A 27,403-nucleotide genomic window follows, 5' to 3' on the forward strand; every position below is an offset into this window, starting at 1 on the left:
TATTTAAATAACTAATGCCTAGATGCATCAAGGGTTTTTGCATTCGCAAACGGTGCGAATCGCAAAATTCGGCAGTTTGCGAATGCAAATCCCGTTTTTGGGATGCATCAAGCATTTTAGTTTTTTCGCAATTTTAGAAATCGCAATTTTGTTGCGATTTCTAAAATTGCGATTGCATTTAAGAAATCGCAATTTTGCGATTTCATAAATGCAATGCATGATTACTTTAGAATTGCGAATTCGCAATTTTGAAGGGGTAAATTAGCATGAAGTTGAACTTCATGCTAATTTATAGACCACTTTCAAACATGCACTAGTTGCATATTTGAAGGTCTTAATTTACACACACACATGTCCTTGGGTCATGTGTGTGTGTAAATTACACTTACAGTTCAATTTCAGGGGTGCAGGGAGGGGTTCTTTGAAACCCCCTGCACCCTTGAAATTGCATTCACATTTTGCGAATCGCAATTTGAAATTCGCAAAAAGTGAATACCTTCCCATTGATTCCTATGGGCCTTTTGGTCCATAGGAATCAATGGGAAGGGTTTTCCTTAATTGCGATTCGCAAATTGTGAATCGCAATTAAGGAAAATTACCGAATCGCAAAATAATTCGCGATTTTTTGATGCATAGCATTTTGCGATTTCTTAATTGCGATTCCTTAATTTTCGCAATTAAGAAATCGCAAAATGTTACAATGATGCATCTAGGGGTTAATATGATATCATTCCTTTTGGAAAAAATCTAATAGTGAATAAGAAATTATGTGGTTCGCGATATTGTTAAATATTAAAAGTAGAACCAAAAATAGCAGTGTCATCTGCGTACCTAGATTCACATGTATTATTAATACGTTATTTTGCAAATTTACTGGAAATTTTTGTAACGGAATATTCACTGGGATTTTATTAAATGAATATCCACTAGTTGGATTCCTCATATTGTTCCTGAATCTAAGGAACATGAGGTCTCAAGATGAATGTATGATGTTACAATGCAAACAATTGCATCGCATGCTTTACAACACACTTGTAACATCACAACTACCATTACATTGCATGATTTTACAACGCATGCCATTACAATGCATTTTTTAAAACTACCATTGCAACGCATTCCATTACAACGCATACCATTACAATGCATAATACTTTTAGGACAACAGTAGGGTAAGTGGTGGATAGTGTAGGGGTAAAAATGACTATTCCCACTCCAGTGAGTGCAACAGTAGGGTAAGTGGGGGATAGTGTAGGGGTACACATTACTACTCCCACTCCAGTGAGTGCAACAGGAGGGAAAGTGTTGGAAAGCGTAGTGGTAAAAATTACTATTCCTGTGTACCCCCAAACCCATACCCACCTGAAAACAAAAAAATATCAATTTCTTACCTTATAATGCATTGTAATGGCATGCGTTGTCATGATATGTGTTGTAATGGCATGCATTGTAATGGCATGCCATGTAATGGCATGCGATTTAAAGGCAGTTGCGTTGTAACAGTTGCGTTGTAAAGGTATTGCGTTGTAATGACTGCGTTGTAATGGATGTTTCCTTTCAAGATAAGGTCTGATGATCTTTCCTAAATATTTTATTGATAACCACCCCCACCCACCTCGCCGGACACACACTCGACGCAGTCTTCTCTTCCAGCACAGACATCGACTTCAGCCACACCACAGAGCTTCAATGGACGGACCACAGCTGCGTCCACTTCACCTTCAAGAGAACGACGACCCACCACCACCAGCAACAGGCCGCCCGCAGAAGCTGGAACAAGATCACAGCAGACCAGCTCGCCACCTCCCTGAGCCAGCACCCTCCTGCCAGCTCAGCGAACCCCAGCCAGGCCGCCGACAACCTCACGAAGTGGATCAGCATCTGCGCGGACGAGCTCGCCCCGCTGAGTACCCCGCCCAGCAGACCCGGCAGCAAGAAAGCCCCGTGGTTCACCGACGAACTCAAGAGCGCCAAGAAGAACTGCCGAGCCCTCGAGAAAGTCTGGAGAAGGGAACCTACACCGGACAACAGGACCACCTTCAAGCTTGCCACCCGGAAGCACCACCAGCTGATCCGCGCCGCCAAGAAAACAGCATTCAAGGACCGGTTGGACAACAACGCACACAACTGCAAGGAACTCTTCAACATCGTGAAAGAGCTTTCCAACCCCAGCGCAGGAAATGACCGAACAACCACCCCCCACCACCACCCTCCACGCCTGGACCCCGATCAGCACCGAAGACACCATCCGCACGATGAACTCCATCCACTCCGGTTCACCGACCGACCCCTGCCCTCACCACGTCTTCAACAAGGCCGACGCTGTCATCGCACCCCACCTGCGAGACATCATCAACACATCCTTCGACACCGCCACCTTCCCTGAGAGCTGGAAGCACGCCGAACTCAGCGCTCTACTCAAGAAACCAACAGCGGACCCCACCGAACTCAAGAACTACCGCCCCATCTCGATCCTCCCGTTTCCAGCCAAAGTCATCGAGAAGACCGTCAACAAGCAGATGGCCGCCTTCCTCGAGACGAATGGATCCCTCGACCCCTCACAGTCCGGCTTCCGAGCCAATCACAGCACCGAGACCGCCCTCATCGCCGCCACCGATGACATCCGAGCCCTGATGGACAACGGAGAAACAGCGGCCCTCATCCTCCTAGACCTCTCCGCGGCATTCGACACTGTCTGCCACCGCACCCTAGTACAGCGCCTCAGCAACATCGGAATCCAGGACAAGGCGCTGGAATGGATCATCTCCTTCCTCGACGGAAGAACACAGAGAGTCCGCCTACCACCGTACAAGTCAGAGGCCTCCGAAGTCATCTGCGGCGTCCCTCAAGGATCATCTCTGAGCCCCACCCTCTTCAACATCTACATGAGCCCCCTCGCGGCCATCGCACGCAAACACAACCTCAGCATAATCTCCTACGCCGACGACACGATCCTCTCCCTGACCAACGACCCCGCCTCCGCCAGAGCCAACCTGCACGAAGGGATGAAAGAGGTAGCCGAGTGGATGACGACCAGCCGCCTGAAACTGAACTCTGACAAGACGGAGGTCCTCATCCTGGGCTCTTCACCCTCCGCCTGGGACGACTCCTGGTGGCCTCCCGCCCTGGGCACCGCACCCAAACTGACAGACCATGCACGCAACCTGGGCTTCATCCTGGACTCCTCCCTCTCCATGACCAGGCAAGTCAACAACGTCTCCTCGGCGTGCTTCAACATCCTACGCATGATACGGAAGATTTTCTGGTGGATCCCCACCGAGACCAGGAAGACCGTCACCCAGGCCCTCGTCACCAGCCGACTGGACTACGGCAACGCCCTCTACGCCGGTACCACCGCCAAGCTCCAGAAGAGACTCCAGCGGATCCAGAACGCCTCAGCCAGACTCATCCTCGACATCCCACGAACCAGCCACATCTCCGGACATCTGAGAGACCTTCACTGGCTCCCCGTCAACAAAAGAATCACCTTCCGCCTCCTCACCCACGCACACAAAGCCCTACACGACCAAGGCCCGAGCAACCTCAACAGCCGGATCAACTTCTACGCTCCCAAACGCCACCTCCGATCAGCCAACCACGCCCTCGCCGCCGTCCCCCACATCCGAAGAGCGACTACAGGAGGAAGGTCCTTCTCCTACCTGGCCGCCAAGACCTGGAACTCCCTCCTGACCGACCTGCGCCTGACCCAAGACCACCTCTCCTTCAGGAAGAAGCTGAAGACCTGGCTGTTCGAGCAGTAGCGGCACCCCCCCCCCCCCCAGCGCCTTGAGACCCTACGGGTATGTAGCGCGCTCTATAAGTGTCATTGATTGATTGATTGATAACAACAGTATATTTTCGTTCAATCCATTATCATATGTTCTAAGGCAGTACACCCACTGTTGCTCATTTTCGAAGAGGATGTTTACTGCATTGTGGTCTTTTGAAACAAGAGTTTCTAGGATGACCCAGTGGGTGTCATCTATGGGATGTTTCCTTTTTAGGAAGTGATTGCTCTTTTGCGTGGTTGATTTCTTGCATTTGATGTTACTACGATGTTCACAAATTCATTGTTTGCCTTTAAACAAGTCATCCCGATGTATTTGAGTTGGCACGAACACGAGGTCATATACACCACATGAGTTGTGTTAAATTCATGTGTCGTTTAAGTGTCCACTCGAAATCTTCAGTTAGTTGTAGAGTATTCGTTTATTTGGTAAGTTTGCATACAGAACAGCCTCTACCAGGATAGTGTCTTATGACTTATGATCTGGTCCAGGCAATCGGTGTGAGTTCCTTCGTGGCATATTCTGTCTTGTTCTAGTGTGGACTAGTAGGTTTCAGATATTCTTGGTTCTCATATTTGCAAATCTTGGTTTGGCCATTTGAGAGTACCTGAAGTGAGGATGCACCAGTTCTTGTTAATCATCTTTTTCAACACATTTGTTGCTGTGTTGTATGTTGTTACACATGTCAAGATATCTGCTTCTTTGGATGTTGTTTTTAGCAGGCTATCACGGTTCTGGTTTCTCTCTCTTTTTTGTTTGTTATTTTTGGATGATCTTGTTAGGATAGTACCTTTCATTAAGTTTCTCACTAAAATCTTTGGCCTATTTTCTGTGCACCTGCGTGTTGCTGCAATTTTATCTAATCCGTAAGAATTGACTGTATGGGAAATGTTCTCTTAGGGGCCAAACAGTTTGTTCTGTGATAGATTGGGGGCACCTGCGTTTTTGGTCCCATGCATATTGACCATGTAGGGATATCTACCAAACCAAGACATTTCTGATAACTAGATATTGGGGGAGTCTAGGGATGTGTGGCTTACTTGGATCCCCCAAGGGTTTCCTATCCAGATGCCCCTGCAAACCTCAAATTTATCTAAAAAGTCTCATAGGCAAGGTTGTGGGATCACCGCACGGGCACACATTTCTAACAATCCACCGTTCTCCTCTGTCTCCCCAAAAAAATGTTGTCTCACTTGTGTGGGTGCCCAAAGCAGAATCAGCCTAAAAACTTATGAACCTTTTGGACCCAGTTTGGTTCCCCCTCAAGTTTTTATTTTATACGTTTTTAGGTTCTCTGCTTTGGGCACATACACAAGTGAGGTATCATTTTTATCAGGCGACTGAGGAATTCCCTTGGTGGTGGGAGATTTGTGCCAGCGCGGTGATCCTACTACTTTTCCACTAAAAAATGCGAGGAAAGTTTGCCTTTTTAGCAAAATGTAAGATTTGCAGCGGTTATTGGGTAATAAATCCCAGAGGATCTACCCAAGCCACACTTCCGGTCAAACACCATCCTTGCACGCCACCAGCCAAGCACCATCCATGCACACCGCCAACCAAACGCCATCTCCTGACATCGCCAGGCAAGAGATAGTCCATGCACACCATCAGCCTAGTGACAGTCCACACACACACTGCCAGACATGTGCCATCCACGCAGACTGCTAGCCAAGCGACAGTCCACGCACACTTCCAGCCAAGCGCCAGTCCACAAACACTGCCAGCAAAATGCAGGTTCACACACAGCCAGCCAAACGCCAGTACACCAGACCATCAGCCAAACTCCAGTTCAAACACATACAGAAACATTTTCGTTAGTATCTGGTAGTTTTCTGACCCCTTTGTGAGCAGATGTGCCTAAAGTATCGCTGATATGCCCCCAAGAGGGAGCAGAAGCCGCCAAAATGTGTTTATAAAAAATGGGTAGCAATCCTTGCCTAGGTACCACTACCTGACATGGCCAAAAACCTATCTCTGGTGCCTAGTGTTTTTTTTGCCCTCTCGGGTGGGCAGATCGGTGGCTATTGCCCCTACTGCCTGTGACTGTTTTTTGGGGGAGGTGGAGGCATTGCAATCACAATTATGGGTAGACCGCACCCCTCTTTTATTAAAAAAACAAATCCCTGGTGTCTAGTGGGCTTTCTACCCCAGGGGCCAGATCGAGGGTAATAACCCCCATCTGCCCCCCAGGGCTAGCAGAAAGACTGTCCCTTTTTTGTTTTAGAGGGTGGGGGCATTGGCATGCCCATTTTGGGCAGCCTCCACCCCAACATATTCAAAAGAAAATGTCCATGGTGCCTAGTTGGCTTTCTGCCACTCACAGGGAGGCAGATGAGGAGACAGTGCCCCTGTCTTCCCTCAAAGGAGGCAGAAAGTCTTTTGTTTTTGTAATTGTGGGTGGGGGCATGGTCTTTCCCTTTGTGGGCAGATCCCATCCCTCTTTTATAATAAAAAAATCCCTGGTGTCTAGTTGGCTCTCTGCCCCCTGGGGGGCAAATCGAGGTTAATAACACCCATCTGCCTCCGGGGGGCAGAAAGACTGCCCCTTTTTTGTTAGGGTGGGGGCATTGGCATGCCCAATGTAGGCTGCTCTCACCCCTATTTTATATAAAAAAAAACAATAATCCCTGGTTCCTAGTGGGTTTTCTGTTCTTAGTTCAGGTGCTGATGTCCCCATTGCCCCCGGGGGTGGGGGCAGAAACACTGTGACAATTTTTGAGAGGGGTGGGGGCCATATGAAGTCTATTTAGGGCAGCCCGCCCCTAAGTACTGGGATTGGGGGCTTCTATCCCCATCTGACCGAATATGGCCAAAATTATAAGGGGGGAGCAAAGGCCCTTGCCCAAGGGGAATCACGCCCCTCCCTGGTGGCCACCCACCATGCAACTTCACAGAGATATTCTCAGATTTACATGGGGGCCGCACTGAGCCCCGCGATGGCTCTGTGTATCTTGTAAGTGGACCAAAAAATGTTTTAGGGTGTTTTACTACCAATTGAACATGCTTTCACCTCATTTATAATATACACAAGGGGTCCGTAAAGCTGTCACCTGACCCCTTCAATTAGTGTGCAAACAACTTTTCCGCCCTTGGGACCGTTTCCCAAGATATAAAATGGTGACCTTGACTTTTCTGTGAAGATTCTGCCAGCCAATCAGGTCCCTGCTTTGGCGTGTGGAGACACGGAAGGAGTCCGCATCTCTAAATATGAAAACTTGTTTTTCAGTTAATATCTCTAAAATGACTGTACGTATTTCCACCAAATCACAAAAAGCACGCTTTCTAAACCAAGACCTAGCTTTCTGCCAAATTTGTTGTAATTCTGTTCAGCAATTCAGGCTGTTCAAAATACCTATAAGAAAATGTGTTTTGAGATCACCCCGTTTTCCTGTCCCCTGCTAAACGGTTCACCCCGAAACTTGCAACACAGCAGTCAAACTGAGCATTTTACTAATTTTGAGAATTTCGTGAAGATTCGTAAAACAGCCAATGTAAGTAAATGCCCTTTGGCAACCTGGATTAGAGCTATATGACTGATAAATAAAAAAAACTGGAGAACGTGTGAAAATATAGATATGTACTTTAATTTATTTGATACATAAATATAATATTTAATTAATGGGGTCTGAAAACCTCCTAACACATAAAAATATTCATATATATGTGAATACAAACAGGGTGCTCAACAATTGAGTACAATACAACGACCTGAGAATTTATAGGAACAGAGCACATATATTACATGACAAATAAACAATATGTACATTTAAAAATATGCTATTTGTGTACAAAATACAAGATTCTAAATCACAAAATAATACAATAATCATCTTTATGATCACGTTAAGTGAAATAGAATATGATGCAGAATCCAATCTAGACTGTAAACGTGGCAGCAGATAGAGCGTATTCATTATTTGATTCATCAAACGATCCCAAAGTTATTGGCAAAACAAAAAACACTTTTCCTCTGGAAACTAGGTCCTAACTATAACTACCTATGACCGCCAGCAGGTGATATATTTATATATTTAGCCATAAGTAATATATACATTTGTTAAGCAGACCTAAAGAATATCTATATATTTTAACAACCATAGTTATTATAAATATGTTATATCACGCAGGTTCTCGTACATGTTTTGGATGGTAAATACCCATTAATGCATAGGTCATGTCTATCATTTACTTCATGATGGACATAGACCAAACTATCTGTTGTCGGACGATTACATAACACACTGATCAATAGTGCAGTTCGTCTATTTTTCAGCACAAGATGAATGATACGTTATGCTGAGATTATGTATATACTTCATTTCCTACATTTATTATGATTAAGTGTTTGGCTTGATTATGGCATATTATTATGTTATACTGTACATATCTAAGGCCACAATAGAACATGTTTACATCTTGGATACCTGTTTAACTGTGTGGTAAGCTCATGTTTCAAGTATACATGTAAACGTTACAAGATGGCCGACACGCAATGTTATACATTTGTATGTCCTACTTTGATTTTGATAAATGTAACTTTATTCAAAATAGCACATTCACTCACACAAACTTATCACACGTGATCAAGGCAAGTCGCCGAAATGCGTTGTGTGAATAAACCGAAGATTTAATACTATTGAACTGTTTTTGTGGTTCCTGAGAGCGTACAAGTTATCGTTATCTCTTTTGGACATATATATATATTACCTACTGGCGATAGCCAGTAGGTATATATAGTTAGGATTTTTTTCCTATGGGACTTTTGAAAATTCTATGTCTAATAACGTTGGCGTTTGTGGACGGAATCGGCTGAAATTTTCAGGAAAATGGCACATTTTGTTTCTGAGCAGCTCCTGAAAATTTGGGGGGGGTTCGTCAAGGGGGGGCCGAGAAAAAAGGGGGGTCCCAAAACGCGTTTTTCCCATGTTAATTTCCATAGGGCGGTTGGACTCACTTTTAGCCCGAACGGCTGAATGGATTTCCACGAAACTTGGCAAAATTGTAGGGACTGTTAGCCCGATGTGCCTTTGCTAGGTCTCAATATATGTGCTTCAGTGGATTTTGAGAAATTAACGTTTAAATCAAGATATATATCTGTAACAGCGCTCCGGGCAGCTATCCGGTTAGCGAACCTTTCGCGTATCGGAACTTTGCAAAGCGAAGCTGATTGGCTCTCCGGTGTCTGTCAACATTCTAAACAGTCCGGTGCGGCCGCCATCTTGTCTCTCGGTAGGATCGAGAGACAAGAGGAGGCCAAAACAAAGGGGGAAATGAAGGAAAGGGGGCAAGGTAGACCCCTCCTGACCCCCTAGGATTGATGAGGGGGATATTATAGAGCCACGCCGGGCCCAAAAAAAAAAAAATCCGATTTTTTCGCCGTAGAGACGCGTCTTGGTAAGCGAACCGGGCAGCTAACTGGGCAGCTAACCGGGAAGCTAACCGGCAGTGTAACGGGAGTCTGAGGAGTAGCTGATTGGCTGTCAACATTGTAAACAGTCCGGAGCGGCCGCCATCTTGTCTCTCGGTAGGATCAAGAGACAAGAGGAGACCAAAACAAAGGGGGAAATGAAGGAAAGAGGGCAAGGTAGACCCCTTCTGACCCCATAGGATTGATGAGGGGGATATTATAAAACCACGCGGGGCCCAAAAAAAAAAAATCCTGAGGAGTAGCTGATTGGCTGTCAACATTGTAAACAGTCCAGAGCGGCCGCCATCTTGTCTCTCGGTAGGATCGAGAGACAAGAGGTGGAAAAAAAAAGGTGTAAATGAATGAAAGGGGTAAGGCAGACCCCTCCTGAACCCCTAGGATTGATGAGGGGGCTATTAAAGTTCCCTGCGGGGCAAAAGAAAAAAAAATTGCGATTTTTCGCGGTAAAGGTGCTTCCTTGTACGTTAACCGGGCAGCTAACCGGCAGCGTAACGGGAGTCCGACATATTGTGTTTTTTTAACGTTTGTGATATGTGCACGTGTGGATTTTGTCTAATTAAGGTTAAAAAAATATATATATATCTTTAAGCGTGTTCTGGCGCGCTTACGTTTTGGGTTTGGTTTGCGCTGCAGAGACGATACGTCACGGTTATGCGATGCATCATGAGGCATCTCACGGGCTACGTGATACGTCACTTAATAAAGAATATATTTTACAGCTATAGATATTAGCTTTTAAAAAACCAATGAAATTCACAGAAAAAACCATAGGTTATAGACCATATATAGTTAGGAATTTGCATTTACAAAACCTTGAAAATTCACTGAAAAAACCATAGGTTATAGACCATATATAGTTAGGGATTAGCATTTAAAAAACCTTATTTTATTTGCACAAAACCATTGAAATTCCATATATAGTTAGTTGCACTAACTATATATCGCGGATCTGCAATCCACTGCTAATGATGTCACATATTACATCATTCATGACATGGTCAGTGACATCACTGATGACATCACTGATGACATCTCAAATGACATCACTGATGACATCACTGATGACATCTCAAATGACATCACTGATGACATCACTGACATCTCATTTGACATTACTGATTACATCACTGATGATATCATTTATGTGATAATACATCTTCAGACTCTAATATAACCTTAGATACACTCAGTGTAAACAGGCACTCACAGACTGTCACACATCCATGGAGTTACTCACACACCTAGTCAGTCATGCAAAGAATCAATCACATCTCCATTTCCTCAACTATACAGTTATACACACCTTACTTATTCAAACATATAGTAACACATATTTACTCTCTTATACAATCCTTGATACAAGTTCACAATGATTCATACAGCCACTCACACATTCACTGGCTCTTATGTTCAGTTATTTATATATGTCAACTCTCACATGGAGTGTGTTTTACATATGTACTTACTTTGACATGTAGCACTGAGATATCCATTCACTCACCAATATACTCATGCACACAGTCAACTGTCCATACAGCTGTTTCTACATGCACTTTTGAACCCATACACCTAGGGAATCAACTGCTCACACATCTATGCACAGAGTTATACACCTCCCAGCCACCCACACACATACTCAGTCTCCCATACAAATACTTGGGCAACCATTCAATAACCCATATAGTTACTGATATAGCTACTGATTTAAACATGCAGCAGTTTACAGAACAACATAAATAATGATTGCCAAATTAAGACACTTTAATCACTAACCCATACACTCAGTGAGACACATTTAATCATTCTCTCATACAGTCAGTCATGCACCTACTAAATCCTTCATCCAGACACTTATACATCCACTCATTCTTCAATATGTAAGACATATTTTAACTTTACAGAAACATACAGTCACTGGGTGTTGTCATCAGTGATGTCATCAGTGATGTCATCAGTGATGTCATTTGAGATGTCATCAGTGATGTCATCAGTGATGTCACTGACCATGTCATGAATGATGTAATATGTGACATCATTAGCAGTGGATTGCGGGTCCGCGATATATAGTTAGTGCAACTAACTATATATGGAATTTCAATGGTTTTGTGCAAATAAAATAAGGTTTTTTAAATGCTAATCCCTAACTATATATGGTCTATAACCTATGGTTTTTTCAGTGAATTTTCAAGGTTTTGTAAATGCAAATTCCTAACTATATATGGTCTATAACCTATGGTTTTTTCTGTGAATATATATATATATATATATATATATATATATATATATATATATATATATATATATATATATATATATATATATATATATATATATATATATATATATATATATATATATATACATATTATTAACAAAACATATACAATATTTTTACCGTAGGATAGCGAGAGGGTTACATTTAATATAACCTCTCCAGTGAGTGCAACAGTAGGGAAAACATTGGATAGCGTAGAGGTAAAAATTACTATTCCAACTCCAAAGAGCGCAACAGTAGGGAAAACGTTGGATAGCGTAGGGGTAAAAACTTCTATTCCCACTCCAAAGAGTGCAACAGTAGGGAAAGCGTTGGATAGCGTAGGGGTAAAAATTACTATTCCCACTCCAGTGAGTGCAACCGTAGGGAAAACGTTAGATACCGTAAGCGTAAAAATTACCTTTCCCACTCCAGTGAGTGCAACAGTAGGGAAAGCGTTGGATAGCATAGGGGTAAAAATTACCATTCCAACTCCAGAGAGTGCAACAGTAGGGAAAGCGTTGGATAGTGGGAGGGTAAAAATTACTATTCCAACTCCAGAGAGCGCAACAGTTGGGAAAGCATTGGAAAGCGTAGGGGTAAAAATTACTATTCCCACTTCAGAGAGTGCAACAGTAGGGAAAGCGTTGGATAGTGCGAGGGTAAAAATTACTATTCCCACTCCAGAGAGTGCAGCAGTAGGGAAAGCGTTCGATAGCGTAGGGGTAAAAATTACTATTCCCACTCCAGAGAGGGCAACAGTAGGGAAAACATTGGATAGCGTAGGGGTAAACATTACTATTCCCACTCCAGTGAGTACAACAGTAGGGAAAGTGTTGGACAGCGTAGGGGTAAAAATTACTATTCCAACTCCAGAGAGTGCAACAGTAGAGAAAGCATTGGATAGCGGGAAGGTAAAAATAACTATTCCCACTCCAAAGATCGCAACAGTAGAGAAAACGTTGGATAGCGTAGGGGCAAAAACTACTATTCCCACTCCAAAGAGTGCAACAGTACGAAAAGCGTTGGATAGCGTAGGGGTAAAAATTACTATTCCCACTCCAGTGAGTGTAACAGTAGGGAAACCGTTAGATACTGTACGCGTAAAAATTACTATTCCTACTCCAGTGAGTGCAACAGTAGGGAAAGCGTTGGATAGCGTAGGGGTAAAAATTACTATTCCAACTCCAGAGAGTGCAACAGTAGGGAAAGCGTTGGATAGTGGGAGGGTAAATATTACTATTCCCACTCCAGAGCGCGCGACAGTAGGGAAAGCGTTGGATAGCATAGGGGTAAAAATTAATATTCCCACTCCAGAGAGTGCAACAGTAGAGAAAGCGTTGGATAGTGGGAGGTTAAAAATTACTATTCCCACTCCAGAGAGTGCAACAGTAGGGAAAGCGTTGGATAGCGTAGGGGTAAACATTACTATTCCTACTGCAGAGAGTGCAACAGTAGGGAAAACGTTAGATATCGTAGGGGGAAAATTACTATTCCCACTCCAGTGAGTGCAACAGTAGGGAAAGCGTTGGATAGCGTAGGGGTAAAAATTACTATTCCCACTCCAGTGAGTGCAGCAGTAGAGGAAGCGTTGGATAGTGGGAGGTTAAAAATTACTATTCCCACTCCAGTGAGTACAACAGTAGGGAAAGCGTTGGATAGCGTAGGGGTAAAAATTACTATTCAAACTCCAGAGAGTGCAACAGTAGGGAAAGCATTGGATAGTGGGAGGGTAAAAATAACTATTCCCACTCCAAAGAGCGCAACAGTAAGGAAATCGTTGGATAGCGTAGGGGTAAAATGTACTATTCCCACACCAGAGAGCGCTACAGTATGGAAAGCATTGGATAGTGTAGGGGTAAAAATTACTATTCCCACTCCAGAGAGTGCAACAGTAGGGAAAGCATTGGATAGTGGGAGGGTAAAAATTGCTATTCCCACTCCAGAGAGTGCAACAGTAGGGAAAGCGTTGGATAGTGGGAGGGTAAATATTACTATTCCCACTCCAGAGCGCGCGACAGTAGGGAAAGCGTTGGATAGCATAGGGGTAAAAATTAATATTCCCACTCCAGAGAGTGCAACAGTAGAGAAAGCGTTGGATAGTGGGAGGTTAAAAATTACTATTCCCACTCCAGAGAGTGCAACAGTAGGGAAAGCGTTGGATAGCGTAGGGGTAAACATTACTATTCCTACTGCAGAGAGTGCAACAGTAGGGAAAACGTTAGATATCGTAGGGGGAAAATTACTATTCCCACTCCAGTGAGTGCAACAGTAGGGAAAGCGTTGGATAGCGTAGGGGTAAAAATTACTATTCCCACTCCAGTGAGTGCAGCAGTAGAGGAAGCGTTGGATAGTGGGAGGTTAAAAATTACTATTCCCACTCCAGTGAGTACAACAGTAGGGAAAGCGTTGGATAGCGTAGGGGTAAAAATTACTATTCAAACTCCAGAGAGTGCAACAGTAGGGAAAGCATTGGATAGTGGGAGGGTAAAAATAACTATTCCCACTCCAAAGAGCGCAACAGTAAGGAAATCGTTGGATAGCGTAGGGGTAAAATGTACTATTCCCACACCAGAGAGCGCTACAGTATGGAAAGCATTGGATAGTGTAGGGGTAAAAATTACTATTCCCACTCCAGAGAGTGCAACAGTAGGGAAAGCATTGGATAGTGGGAGGGTAAAAATTGCTATTCCCACTCCAGAGAGTGCAACAGTAGGGAAACCGTTGGATAGCGTAGGGGTAAAAATTACTATTCCCACTCCAGTGAGTGCAACAGTAGGGAAAGCATTGGATAGCGTAGGGGTAAAAATTACTATTCCCACTCCAGTGAGTGAAACAGTAGTGAAAACGTTGGATAGCATAGGGGTAATAATTACTATTTTAACTCCGGAGAGTGAAACAGTAGGGAAAGCATTGGATAGTGGTAGGGTAAACATTACTATTCCCACTCAAAAGAGTGCAACAGTAGGGAAAGCGTTGGACAGTGGGAGGGTAAAAATTACTATTCCCACTCCAGAGAGTGCAACAGTAGGGAAAGCATTGGATAGCATAGAAATTAAAATTACTATTCCCACTCCAGTGAGTGCAACAGTATTGAAAGCGTTGGATAGCGTAGGGGTAAAAATTACTATTCCCACTCCAGAGAGTGCAACAGTAGAGAAAGCATTGGATAGCAAATGAGTAAAAATTACTATTCCCACTCCAGAGAGTGCAACAGTAGGGTAAGCGTTGGATAGTGTAGGGGAAAAAATTACTATTCCCACTCCAGTGAGCGCAACAGTAGGGAAAGTAAATACTTCATATATGTTTGAAAATAAATAAAATATTAATATCAATTACAAAGTAATTAAAATTAATTCCCAATTTAAGATATTATAATAATTTTTCAATTTAAAATAATAAAATTAATTTAATTACTAAAAAATAATTACCTATTAATACAAAATATTTACAAATAACAATAAATTATTAAAACATTTAAAAATAATTAACAATTAATTCAAAATAAATACCAATTTATATATTAATAAATGTAATTAATTGCAATTAAATGACTTCCCACCTAATTCCCCTATAAACCCACTAGCTGTTTTGTGGTGACAGCAGCAAAGCTTTGGAATACTTTGCCTCTACATATCCGTTCTGCTCCATCACTGCTCCAATTTCGTAAGATAATAAAAACCTGGTTGTTTAATCAGTAAATCTAAGTTTTAACATCCTGCATAGAATCTGTAGCGCCGAGACGCCCAAGGGCATTTGTTTGCGCTTTGTAAATTTCAAAAATAAATAATAAATAAACCCACTACAAAAATTAAATACATAAAATTAACATAATTATCAATTAATCAATTAATAAAAATTAATTACCAATTAAAATTAAATTACAATTAAATCTAAATAAATACCAATAAAAAATTTAATTTAATTATTTATAATTAAATTACTTCCCACCCTATTCCCTATAAACCCACAACTCACTCCAGAAAATAAATGAATACGATTAACATAATTAACAAATAATAAAAAATGAATTACCAATTATATTTTAATTATTTGCCAATTAAAAAATAATAGACAAATAATTGTAAATAAATATAAATAAATTATTATATTTATTTAATTATAATTAAATTACTTCCCACCCTATTCCCCTATAAACCCACAACCCGCTCCAGAAAATAAATTAATAAAATTCACATAATTATCAATTAATCAATTAATACAAATTAATTATCAATTATATTTTAATTAATTTCCAATCAATCATTAATTAACAATTAATTGTACATAAATACCAATAAATAAAAATATTTGATTAAATATAATTAAATTACTTCCCAACCTATTCCCCTATAAACCCACAACCCGCTCCAGAAAATAAATAAATAAAATTCACATAATTATCAATTAATCAATTAATAAAATTAATTACCAATTATATTTTAATTAATTGCCAATTAATTAACATTTAATTGTAAATAAACACCAATAAATTAAAATATTTAATTAATTATAATTAAATTACTTCCCACCCTAATCCCCTATAAACCCACAACCCGCTCCAGAATTATATTATGCAAACATTAAATACCATAAATTGACTTAGTTACTTACCTAAAATTCGATATTTTTGTTGTCTATATTCTAGCCATCTATATTTGTGTTGTCTATATTCTGTCCCTCGATATTTTTGTTGTCTATTTTCTGTCCCTCCATATTTCTGTTGTCTATATTCTGTCCATTCGATATTCTGTCCATTCTATATTTTTGATTCAATATTATTGTCCTTCTATTCGATATTTTTGTAGTCTATATTCTGTCTTATCTATATTCTGTCTACTCGATATTTTAAACTCGATATTTAACTACCTCAATATTTTTGTTGTCGATTTTATGTCTGTATACCGTGTTGATTTACTATATCATATTCCTTGTCTAGCAAGCTTAGAAGGCATTTTATTGGGTCTGACATGGTGGTTGAGAGTGAGTTGGTACGCTGTGTTGTTTTTGTAGAGTAACTTTATTGTGTAATAGACATGGAGATGTGAAGTTGTGAAGAATGGTTTGTTGCTTATTTTGTTTATGTCTGTTTAGGGTGGAAGGTGTATGGTACATGTGGATCGTGTTTTGAGGCTCTGAATTGTCACATGTCCAAGAGGCAGGTGAATGAGAGCTGTTGTGTTGGTGTTTGCGTTAGGTGCTGGTGTTTTTGAACATTTGGGGGTAAAGATGGTTTAGGATGTGTATTTGTGTAAACATGAGGGAGGGAGTGGGTGTATGTTTCGAATTTGTGACAAAATGTATTATGAAATTGTGTTTGTGAGATTTTGATGTGCTGGTGTGTGTGTTGTCTTTTGTTTTGTGTTGTAGTGAGAGAAGATATTGATGTAGTGGTTATAGTGGATATAGTTCTACAAAGTACTCGTTTATTTGTGAATCAGCCCTGAAAGGTCTAAACCCCTACTATTAAAAGTGGGAATACTGTTTACCTATTGTTACTGATTGTGTATGAATATCCCTTGAAAACACCAATTCATGTGCAGGAATTGACAAAGGCATGAAAAAGTACCTATAAGTTGACTACAGAAGTTCCCCAAAATGATGTTGTTGATAAATCCTTCTGACATCATCAAAAATAGTTACCATAACATATATAAATTACTCCTGCAGCACAGAAAACTGGATCCCTGCATCCTCATTTCTCTCTTTACTAACTGGGTGATTGGATGTGCGTGCTAACATTTGAACAAAAAAAGGTTTATGCAGGTCTGCCCGCCACATCACATGAGACTTATTTCACTGAATTCAGAATTTACTGCCTTCTGCTTTTCAAGTGCTTGAGGTTGCGATACATGAATCCCTCAAGTGTAAACTATAACTTAATTTCAAATCAGTGTGGACATTTTTGAAGGATGGAATTGAGCCAAGGAAGAGTAAAACTGTCACTTCACGTAATGAAAGATGGAATTGGTAACACTAGAGTGTTGTAATTCACTTTTTAAAAAATAATTGTAATGGCATTACTTTTAACATATGTGCCATGCCTCGGCTAAGTGGGCCTTTATGGCAAACTGGCTGCTATAGAACGTTCCTGTGGAAGACATATATATTCTGTGCGCATTTTGAGCGAGGACTGTGGAGCAAATATACAAGTCACTACTTTCGAAATAGAGCATCCCAGTTATGAAACTCCTGTTTAATATTCAGAGCCTCCTCCATGTCAATTTTATTTTATTGTACTTTGAGTCGTAGTTTGGTTTTTTGTAAAGCACAATTCGCCAGCATCCGGTAATCTCTTAGCACTTGCAGTTGAAAGAATATATAGACAACGTCAGACGGTAGGGTAATGCTCAACAAAATCTGGTGATGCTGAACCAAGTAGTCTGTCAGGTGAGGGTGGTGGATGACAATGATGCCAGCCACCTAATAGGACCTAAAAATCAAACATAAAATGAAAAGAAAATTGTCCTGAAAGTAAGGGTGAAGAAGGTGTCTGTCTGACCAGGTATGGCTTTTGTTGTTCAGTTCGATTTCAGGAAACAAACTCTCTACAAAAAATGATTAAGAACATTCTTTGTACATAAAAAAAACAAAATAAGAATCATGCAATATAATTTAAATGGAAGGCTAGCATATCCTCTACATACTCTGAATGTTGTGATCTCTGATGAGGAATAGTCCACTTAAATGTAAGAACTGTCTCACAAGCATCGTCCGCTGGATGGGGTTAAATTCACTCAAGTGTAATACAGACAAGACAAAGCAACTCCAATTTGTTCACAATAATATGTTTTTGCTCAGATGTGGTGGCCTGACAATCTCCGGACAACTTATGCTGCCTCCTCCACCTGGAAAAGTGTCTCAGAACCCAGGAGTTGAATTTGATTTTTCCCTTTCTTTGCGTGCTGAAATTTTATCTTTATCAGGCACTGTGTTGCTTTAATTAAATCCACAAATACATTTAATAATGTTTTCCATCGACGGCAAGGAAAACAGTGTTACTTGTACTTATCATCTCAAGATTGGACTACTGTAACAGCTTTTGCTTAGGGTTTACTAAATAATTGTTTCAGGTGGTCCAGAATGCTGCAGTCAGATTAGTTTAAAAGATGCCAAGCAATGGTTCGGTCTCTCAGGGATTTAGGAAGCTGGACTGGCTTCCAAGACATAAGTGGATCCCTTTCAAAACACTGACGCTGGTTTTTAGAGCTTTTCACATTACACACCGTAAGTATCTTTATGGCCACTTCATGCATTATAAGACACAAAGAATTTTGAGATCTTCTAACTTCAATTTGCTAGCCATCACCTCTTTCAGGCATAAAACAAAAGGAGGAAAATCTTTCACTTTGTTGGGTTTCAAAATCTGGAACCAACTTCCTAAATTGTTTAATTCATAGATAGTAAATCTGTTTTAGGTCTTAAACCCTTGCTTTTTTCTTTATCTGATGATTTCTGTATACTTTGATAAAATGAGCTTTCAGTTCTCAACCTCCTTCGCTTTTTGGACCTTGATATTTATTTTTTTCTGTATGTGTTAGCAAAACAGTTATCTGAAATAGTGCCAGGATGCTCAGTTCTAAGTGACAGTGTGCTCTATCAGTACCCATTCATTCATTCAATGTTTTGGTATTGATGTTGACATATGATGATACACCAAGGCTTAGATTTAATATGAATTTGCGTTGGTTGGGGTTTCATCACTATAATGGAGCAGCCCCAGGGAAAAATCATGTTTGTAATTTACTGAGCAATGCATAGCCACTTTTGTGGCTTTGCGTGGTTTAGTAAACACAAATTAACGCAATGCAGCGCATTCAGGGGCAGATTTACAATAACTAGCGCATCCCCAGGGATGCGCGAGTTATTGTGCGCCGCAGCTCCGCCACCCATGGTGAGCCGCATTTACAATGCGGCGCACCATGGGGCAAAAACGGCACAGATGCGTGACGCATCTGTGGCGTAAAGGTGGCGCATTGCTGGAGTTGCGTCGCAAGCGCGACGCAGCTCCAGCAAGGCTCGGGGTGCCCTATCTGTCCAATGCTGCGTGAAGCCTTACACCTGCTTCAAGCAGGCGCAGGGTTTTGACGCAGCATTGGCCTAAAAGTGACTGAGTGAAATCTTGTAGATTTCACTCAGCCACTTTTGCAAGGCGCACCTGCCCCGGAACGCCCACTCTGCGCCAGAACGCCCATATGTGGCGCAGGGCTTTACAACGTGACGCATCTGCTTAGATGCGTCACGTTGTAAATGGGTCGCAGGGATGCGCCACGTTTACGCCGCCGTTGCGTGACGCAAACGTGGCGCAAGTCCAACATAAATCTGCCCCAGAGTGCTTTGCATTATTTTGCATGAGTAAGCATGATATGGGTGGAGCAAAGGCTTTCTCATGCATCCACCCCTGTATTTTGTCGCAAACCCGGATTTACAAAGATTTCTAAATCGGGGTATGTGCAAAAATGGTGCGCCTACCCAACAGACAGATCAAGGAGAAATATCTTTATTTCCCGTCATCACTTCCTCTTTCAGGGCAGATAAGAAAAATTAATACGCCTATCAAGAATGTTTTGTTCAGGAAGGTATTTCTTCTTGTACAAAAACAATCATGCCCATTATTCAGGCACCCTTGAACTATGTGCAAGGGTGCCTGCTTTGGCGCGTGGCAGCACACAGCACGCCAGCGCAAGAAGAGAGCAAACATGCCCTTTCACGCAACACATTGCAGCAAGTTCCCATGCTGCGCCGCATTGCATGAAATAATAGTAGATGTGCGCCAAGGATTTTATTTTCAGAACTGTACCAGCATATTTTTTTTTTCTCCATTGCGGGATTTTGTGTGTATTCAAGTTTGACAACGGCTGCTCTTCGCCTTTTCAGGAGCCTGGTACTAGAGGGAATTCTACCGAATCATAAGCGTTACGCGGCGTTTTCAGCAGGGTCTGGAAGGTGCAGCAAAGGTTGCTGGAGCAAAGAGTCGATGTTTGTTCTAAAACGGAAGGAGAGCAACTTTTATGTTTTGCAAACCGACAAGGTCAAGAGTTCACCAAATGCTTTGACAGGAGCGACACCAAAACACTGCTTTTAACCCTAATGCTAAAAGCAAACAAATAAGGCTAAAATGACAGCTCCGGGGTCTTTCGCGCTGGCAGGTCTAAGGCAGGATCCCGGTCTAACAATGTTTGAATGAACTGAGATCCGTAGAAAAACGGATTGGTGTACATATCCCTTTGATAAGGTCTTATGTACCTGACGTCTGTTTAATATCATGAATCTAATAAAAACTAGGTACAACGAAACAGAAGGTTTGGTAAGGGTTAAAAAAACCTTCTTTAAAAAAACGTAACGTAACCGAGAGATAAAATAAACTTATGGTTAAGGAGACCAAATGCTATGTGGGGGTTAGCGTGCAAAACAGGGGTAAGATTCTTTGCTTATTTATCCAGAACCATAGGCAGTATGCAGACAGTGAGAAACATGCAAGTTGTTTTAAATTTTCAAAAAATATATAAATTGACACCATTGTATTATACGATTAAGAACTTTAACTTACAAAAAAAACCAGCCTCCGAAATAAATCTGAAATCTCCACAATATTTCTTACTCCAGGCAATGTCTGATCTGTTTCCTCCACATAGCTCCGGCTCTTCCAAGTATTTGCCTTTAACTTTAACACTTTTTTTGCCTACCTTTTTATCTCCTGCAGTTTGCTTATTGCTCTTATCTCGTAGATATGTGTTTTGCCTTATTTTTACCATGTCCACTCTGTTCCTAGTGCCTCATGTCTTACATTTTTTTAGTAAGTTACTCTTCAATAATTTAATTTAGTGCTAAAGTATCTCTTTTTACTAACTTTAAATGGGGCCATTCTTTTATTGAATGTGATCTATAAATATTTCAGTACCTGATGATGTAGGTCCCTGTCGTCCTTCGCAACCTATTTAATGGTGGCACATGAATTCCTCAGTTGCAGTCCTTCTTGAATAATATCCTTTATTCTTTTGTTTGCAATTTCTTTAGCAAATTTTCACATGATTTTTCACATGATTTCAAAGAGTAACTCCATTTCAAGTACAAGTTTAGCAAAATCTAATTACTTCCTTCTACAGGGCCTCAAGATATATATATATATATATATATATATATATATATATATATATATATATATATATATATATATATATATATATATATATATATATATATATATTACCTACTGGCTATCGCCAGTAGGTATATATAGTTAGGATTAATTCCCTATGGGACTTTTGAAAATTCTATGTCTAATAACTTTGGCGTTTGTGGATGGAATCGGCTGAAATTTTCAGGAAAATGGCACATTTTGTTTCTGAGCAGCTCCTGAAAATTTGGTGGGGTTTCGTCAAGGGGGGGCTGAGAAAAAAGGGAGGTCCCAAAACGCGTTTTTCCCATGTTAATTTCCATAGGGCGGTTGGACTCACTTTTAGCTCGAACGGCTGAATGGATTTGCACGAAACTTGGCAAAATTGTAGGGACTGTTAGCCCGATGTGCCTTTGCTAGGTCTCAATATATGTGCTCCAGTAGTTTTTGAGAAATTAACGTTTAAATCAAGATATATATCTGTAACAGCGCTCTGGGCAGCGATCCGGTCCGCTTACTTTTCGCTTATCGGAACTTTGCGCGCAGAAAGCTGATTGGCTCTCCGGTGTCTGTCAACATTCTAAACAGTCCGGAGCGGCCGCCATCTTGTCTCTCGGTAGGATCGAGAGAGAAGAAGAGGTGAAAAACGAAGGGTGAATTTAATGAAAGGGGGCAAGGTATCCCCCTTTTGACCCCCTAGGAATGCTGTTGGGGTTATTAAAGGGACCCGTGGGGAAAAGATAAAAAAAATGATTTTTCACGGTAGAAGCGCTTCACGGGCCGCGAACTGGGCCGCAAACTGGTAGCGAAACGGGAATTCGCCATTTTGTGCTTCGTAAATTAAATTACTAGTTATAAGTGGGTACGGGAGACGTATCCTAATCCCCTATGTTTCCTGAGGGTGGGTGAGGAGGCTGATATATGTTGATACATCTCTTCCAGCGGCTGTGCGTGAGCTTTTTTTTTTTTTTTGCTGCGTGACAGTCCGGAGCGGCCGCCATCTTGTCTCTCGGTAGGATCGAGAGAGAAGAAGAGGTGAAAAACGAAGGGTGAATTTAATGAAAGGGGGCAAGGTATCCCCCTCCTGACCCTCTAGGAATGTTGTTGGGGTTATTAAAGGGACCCGTGGGGAAAAGAAAAAAAAAATGATTTTTCACGGTAGAAGCGCTTCACGGGCCGCGAACTGGGCCGCAAACTGGTAGCGAAACGGGAATTCGCCATTTTGTGCTTCGTAAATTAAATTACTAGTTATAAGTGGGTACGGGAGACGTATCCTAATCCCCTATGTTTCCTGAGGGTGGGTGAGGAGGCTGATATATGTTGATACATCTCTTCCAGCGGCTGTGCGTGAGCTTTTTTTTTTTTTTTGCTGCGTGACAGTCCGGAGCGGCCGCCATCTTGTCTCTCGGTAGGATCGAGAGAGAAGAAAAGGTGAAAAACTAAGGGGGAATTTAATGAAAGGGGGCAAGGTATCCCCCTCTTGACCCCCTAGGAATGTTGTTGGGGTTATTAAAGGGTCCCGTGGGGAAAATAAAAAAAAAATGATTTTTCACGGTAGAAGCGCTTCACGGGCCGCGAACTGGGCCGCAAACTGGTAGCGAAACGGGAATTCGCCATTTTGTGCTTCGTAAATTAAATTACTAGGTATAAGGGGGTGCGGGAGACGTATCCTAATCCCCTATGTTTCCTGAGGGTGGCTGAGGAGGCTGATATATGTTGATACATCTCTTCCAGCGGCTGCGCCATCTTGCCTTTTTTCGAATGCCACAATTTTGTCGTGCACGGCAGCCATTTTAGATGCCAGGCTGGTCCCAGGCTATCACCTACCCCTGCGGATGTAGTTTATGGCCCCAGCTGTAGAGAATTCAGACATGGCAATCCTCCTGATTCAGGCGTGTGAGTACTGATTTCAGTGCTAGTCTCCCGCCTCCCGATTTCTGCAAGCAAAAACCCGGGGGCATATTACTAACAACTAGCGATAATTTTTGTCTATAACTTGTTTAGAGACAAAAATTATCGCCGCACATCGGCGATTTTTATCGCAGATAAACCTTGCTATTATCGCAGAAAAGTCAGCGATATTCATGTATTATCGACCTAATGCTCTTAGCCATGTTATCCACCTCCCATTGGATAACATGGCTAAAACCTGCTCAGGGCAGGTGTTAGCTTTTGGAGATATTCGCGCTTAGTGCGAATATCTCCAAAAGTTGGTAATAGAAGGTAGCGATGTTAGGGACTGTTTCCAGTCGCTAACATCTTGGCACGCCACTTTGCATGTCATTAGTGATAAGTATCACTGACATGCAAAGCCGGGCCCAAGATGGTCGCTATCTCCTTTTAGGTGTCACTAACTGGTGTTAGCGACAGCTTGATAATAGGGAAATAATTTTATCTCCGCTTTCATGGTTTTTAAAGCCAAAAAAGGGGAGATAAACCCCCTTGCTAATATGCCCCACGATTCCTTGGGGGTTTCAGCTGATAGGGCTTGGTATTGTGTTACATGGTAATTTTTCCATGAAACGTCAGAGGGTCGATGTAGGGGTTCTAGAAGAGGTGATAAACCATTTAAGCCTCATGAACAAGCGCATGGTCTTTTAAAGATTTCTGAAGTACTCGGGGCGGCGGTGTGTGTGTGCCCTCTTTCAGGAGCGGGCGGGGGGGCACTGCCAGCAACTTGCCAGGTCAGGTAGTGTTCAACACGTGCATCACCCTTTCTCTGCTTGCTATTGCGCTCCATGCTTCGGAAAGGTAAGAAAAAGAACGTGCATTTGAGTTTGAAATGTCCGATCCTGCAGCAGCACACTTCCAAAGCCCACACATGACAATAACCCGATTCAAGGCCCCATTCACCCGTTTTTCAAAAAATAGATAACACTCCAACAAATTAAGGTTATAAAACTTTATTAACTTTTAACGATAATGAACAGAACAAAAACTAAAAACATTTAAACATTTATTAACACAAAAAGCAACAATGGTTAGAAGCTGTCTTTTGTGCGAATAGTCCCAAGGCAGCACAACGTGCAGAGTTCTGGACGGCACCCAGGTGATGTCGCCTGGGTGCCGCACTGGTTTAGGGATCCTACAATGCTGCTCCGAAAATTGGCGTGGGGCGTCCCGGGTGGGGCGGGGGGAGGCCTCGTCAGTAGCGGTCTGTTGTGCGAATAGTCCCAAGGCAGCACAACGTGCAGAGTTCTGGACGGCACCCAGGTGATGTCGCCTGGGTGCCGCACTGGTTTAGGGATCCTACAATGCAGCACAGAAAAACAGCGTGGGGCGTCCCGGGTGGTGCGGGGGGAGGCCTCGTCAGTAGCGGTCTGTGTCCAGTGTCACATGGCTGACACAACATGTACGACAGGCACCCAGGTGATGTCCAGTAAACTGCCGCACTGGTTTTGGTATCCTACAATGCTGCTCCGAAAATTGGCGTGCGGCGGCCCGGGGGGGGGGGGGGGAGGCGGCGTGAACGGGTCTCCCCAGGTGGCGGCCATCTAGCTGAGTTGCGCTCGCTCTTGCGGCCACAGCGTCTCGCTCACCATGTTGTGGAGTTGCTCCCACTCTTGCAGTGCAGCGATAGGCGGCTGCCACATGGCTGTCAAAATGGCGGACGGCTCTTCGGTTTTGGGCCTGGTCCATTGAAATGGCCCTGGGACACCTTGGAAGTCGGACGCTTGCCTGCTAGGGCTTGGGCTCCATTCTCGAAAAGCGTCCCCTCAGCCGTGAAGATTGTATAAAAGTCTTGGGGGCCCCCGACTCCCGCAGGCTTCCGGTGGGGAGCGGCTGCCATGATTGCTCGCGGAATGACCACGACGGAGCCACGAGATGGTGGTGCTCTCATGCTGACGCCAGCTTCAGTCTGAATGATCCAGAAACAAGGTGGGGCTTTCATCGTTTGGGAAAAAAAAATGTTCTAAACCAATGAAAAGTGTTATTTTTAGGTCATATGACCAAGCCTTCCATCTTTAGGAAACCAAAAGTAAAATGAACCAATGAAAAGTTTTATAAACAAGTCACATGACCTGTTATGCGACATAGGGCTACAAAAAGCGTAGAAAATCCGTTGGCACGTGAGGCGGCGTCAGTAGCGGACCGATGTGCGAATAGGCCGAAGGCAGCACAACGCGCCGAGATCCGGATGGCACCGAGGTGGTGTCCAGCAAATTGCCGCACTGGTGTGGCCATCCTACAATGCTGCGCCGAAAGACGGCGTGTCCAGCTGAATTGCGGTCACTGTTGCGGTACAGTGACTCGAACGCGCCGAGATCCGGATGGCGCCGAGGTGGTGTCCAGCAAATTGCCGTACTGGTGTGGCCATCCTACAATGCTGCGCCGAAAGACGGCGTGTTCAGCTGAGTTCCGGTTACTCTTCCGGCACAGTGACTCGAACGCGCTGAGATCCGGATGGCACCGAGGTGGTGTCCAGCAAGTGGCTGCACTGGTGTGGCCATCCTACAATGCTGCGCCGGAAGTCGGCGTGGGGTGCCCCGTTGGCTTATGAGGTGATGTCAGTAGTGGACTGATGTGTCAATAGGTCGGAACCAGCACAAGGCGCCAAGATCCGAATGGCAAGTCCTGGATGTTGAGTGCCTCAGTTGAGATTTCTGAGAAGTGCTTGTAGAACTGTCTGAAGCTTATTTGCACCTGCTGCAGCTTCACTAGGTCCGGCGGAACTTGTTGCCTTTTCCTTTGTGCTTCTTTTCCTACAATGCGTTTCTTCTGAAGACACGACCAGGTCCCTGAATGTGTGCAGGGGGACGCTATTGAATGAATGAACGCGCCGAGATCTGGATGGCACCGAGGTGGTGTCCAGCAAATTGCCGCACTGGTGTGGCCATCCTACAATGCTGCGCCGAAAGACGGCGTGTCCAGCTGAATTGCGGTCACTGTTGCGGTACAGTGACTCGAACGCGCCGAGATCCGGATGGCACCGAGGTGGTGTCTAGCAAATTGCCGCACTGGTGTGGCCATCCTACAATGCTGCGCCGAAAGACGGCGTGTCCAGCAGAGTTGCGGTCACTGTTGCGGTACAGTGAGTCGAACGCGCCGAGATCTGGATGGCCAAGTTTCAAGTTTCATCTGGCAGTTTTTCTCCATCCCTCCTGGATCAAAGAAGGTGAATGCTAAATATGCCACCTGCCTCATCTGAACATATGAAGTTAACTTGTATACACTGTGGTGCTATGCTGTCCTATGGCAACATGAGCATCAACCTGATGAATACGGCATTCGAAAATCATAAATGCCCTAATGCACCCAAGAAGTAATTTTTTTTTTGCTCCAGTTGAGCCGTTTTCAATGCCTGTTTTTTGTTGTTTCCCCTCCATCAAGAACAAAACAAAAATACAAGGCGCTAAGATCCGAATGGCAAGTCCTGGATGTTGAGTGCCTCAGTTGAGAGTTCTGAGCAGTGCTTGTAAGACTGTCTGAAGCTTATTTGCACCTGCTGCAGCTTCACTAGGTCCGGCGGAAATTTTTTCCTTTTCCTTTCTGCTTCTTTTCCTACAATGCGTTTCATCTAAAGACACGACCAGGTCCCTGAATGTGTGCAGGGGGACGCTATTGATTGAATGAAAATGGCGGCTTGACACAAAGCTGACTCAAGCGTTACTGTTGGTGCTATACAGACAAAAATTGGTTTTCAGTTTGTACATTCTTCAGGTTTTTTTTTCCATCTAAGTCTGATTGAGAGTTTGTAGAAAAATGGCTTCAGATTTTCCACATACTACTCTTCAACATTCTTCCTAAATGTAACAATGTGAAACTCACTAGGAGAACGGCTGTTTCTGTTTCCTTTCAAAATGCTGCCACCAATA

This window comes from Lissotriton vulgaris, chromosome 5 (genome assembly GCF_964263255.1).
Source record: "Lissotriton vulgaris chromosome 5, aLisVul1.2, whole genome shotgun sequence".
In the NCBI taxonomy this organism is placed as follows: Eukaryota; Metazoa; Chordata; class Amphibia; order Caudata; family Salamandridae; genus Lissotriton; species Lissotriton vulgaris.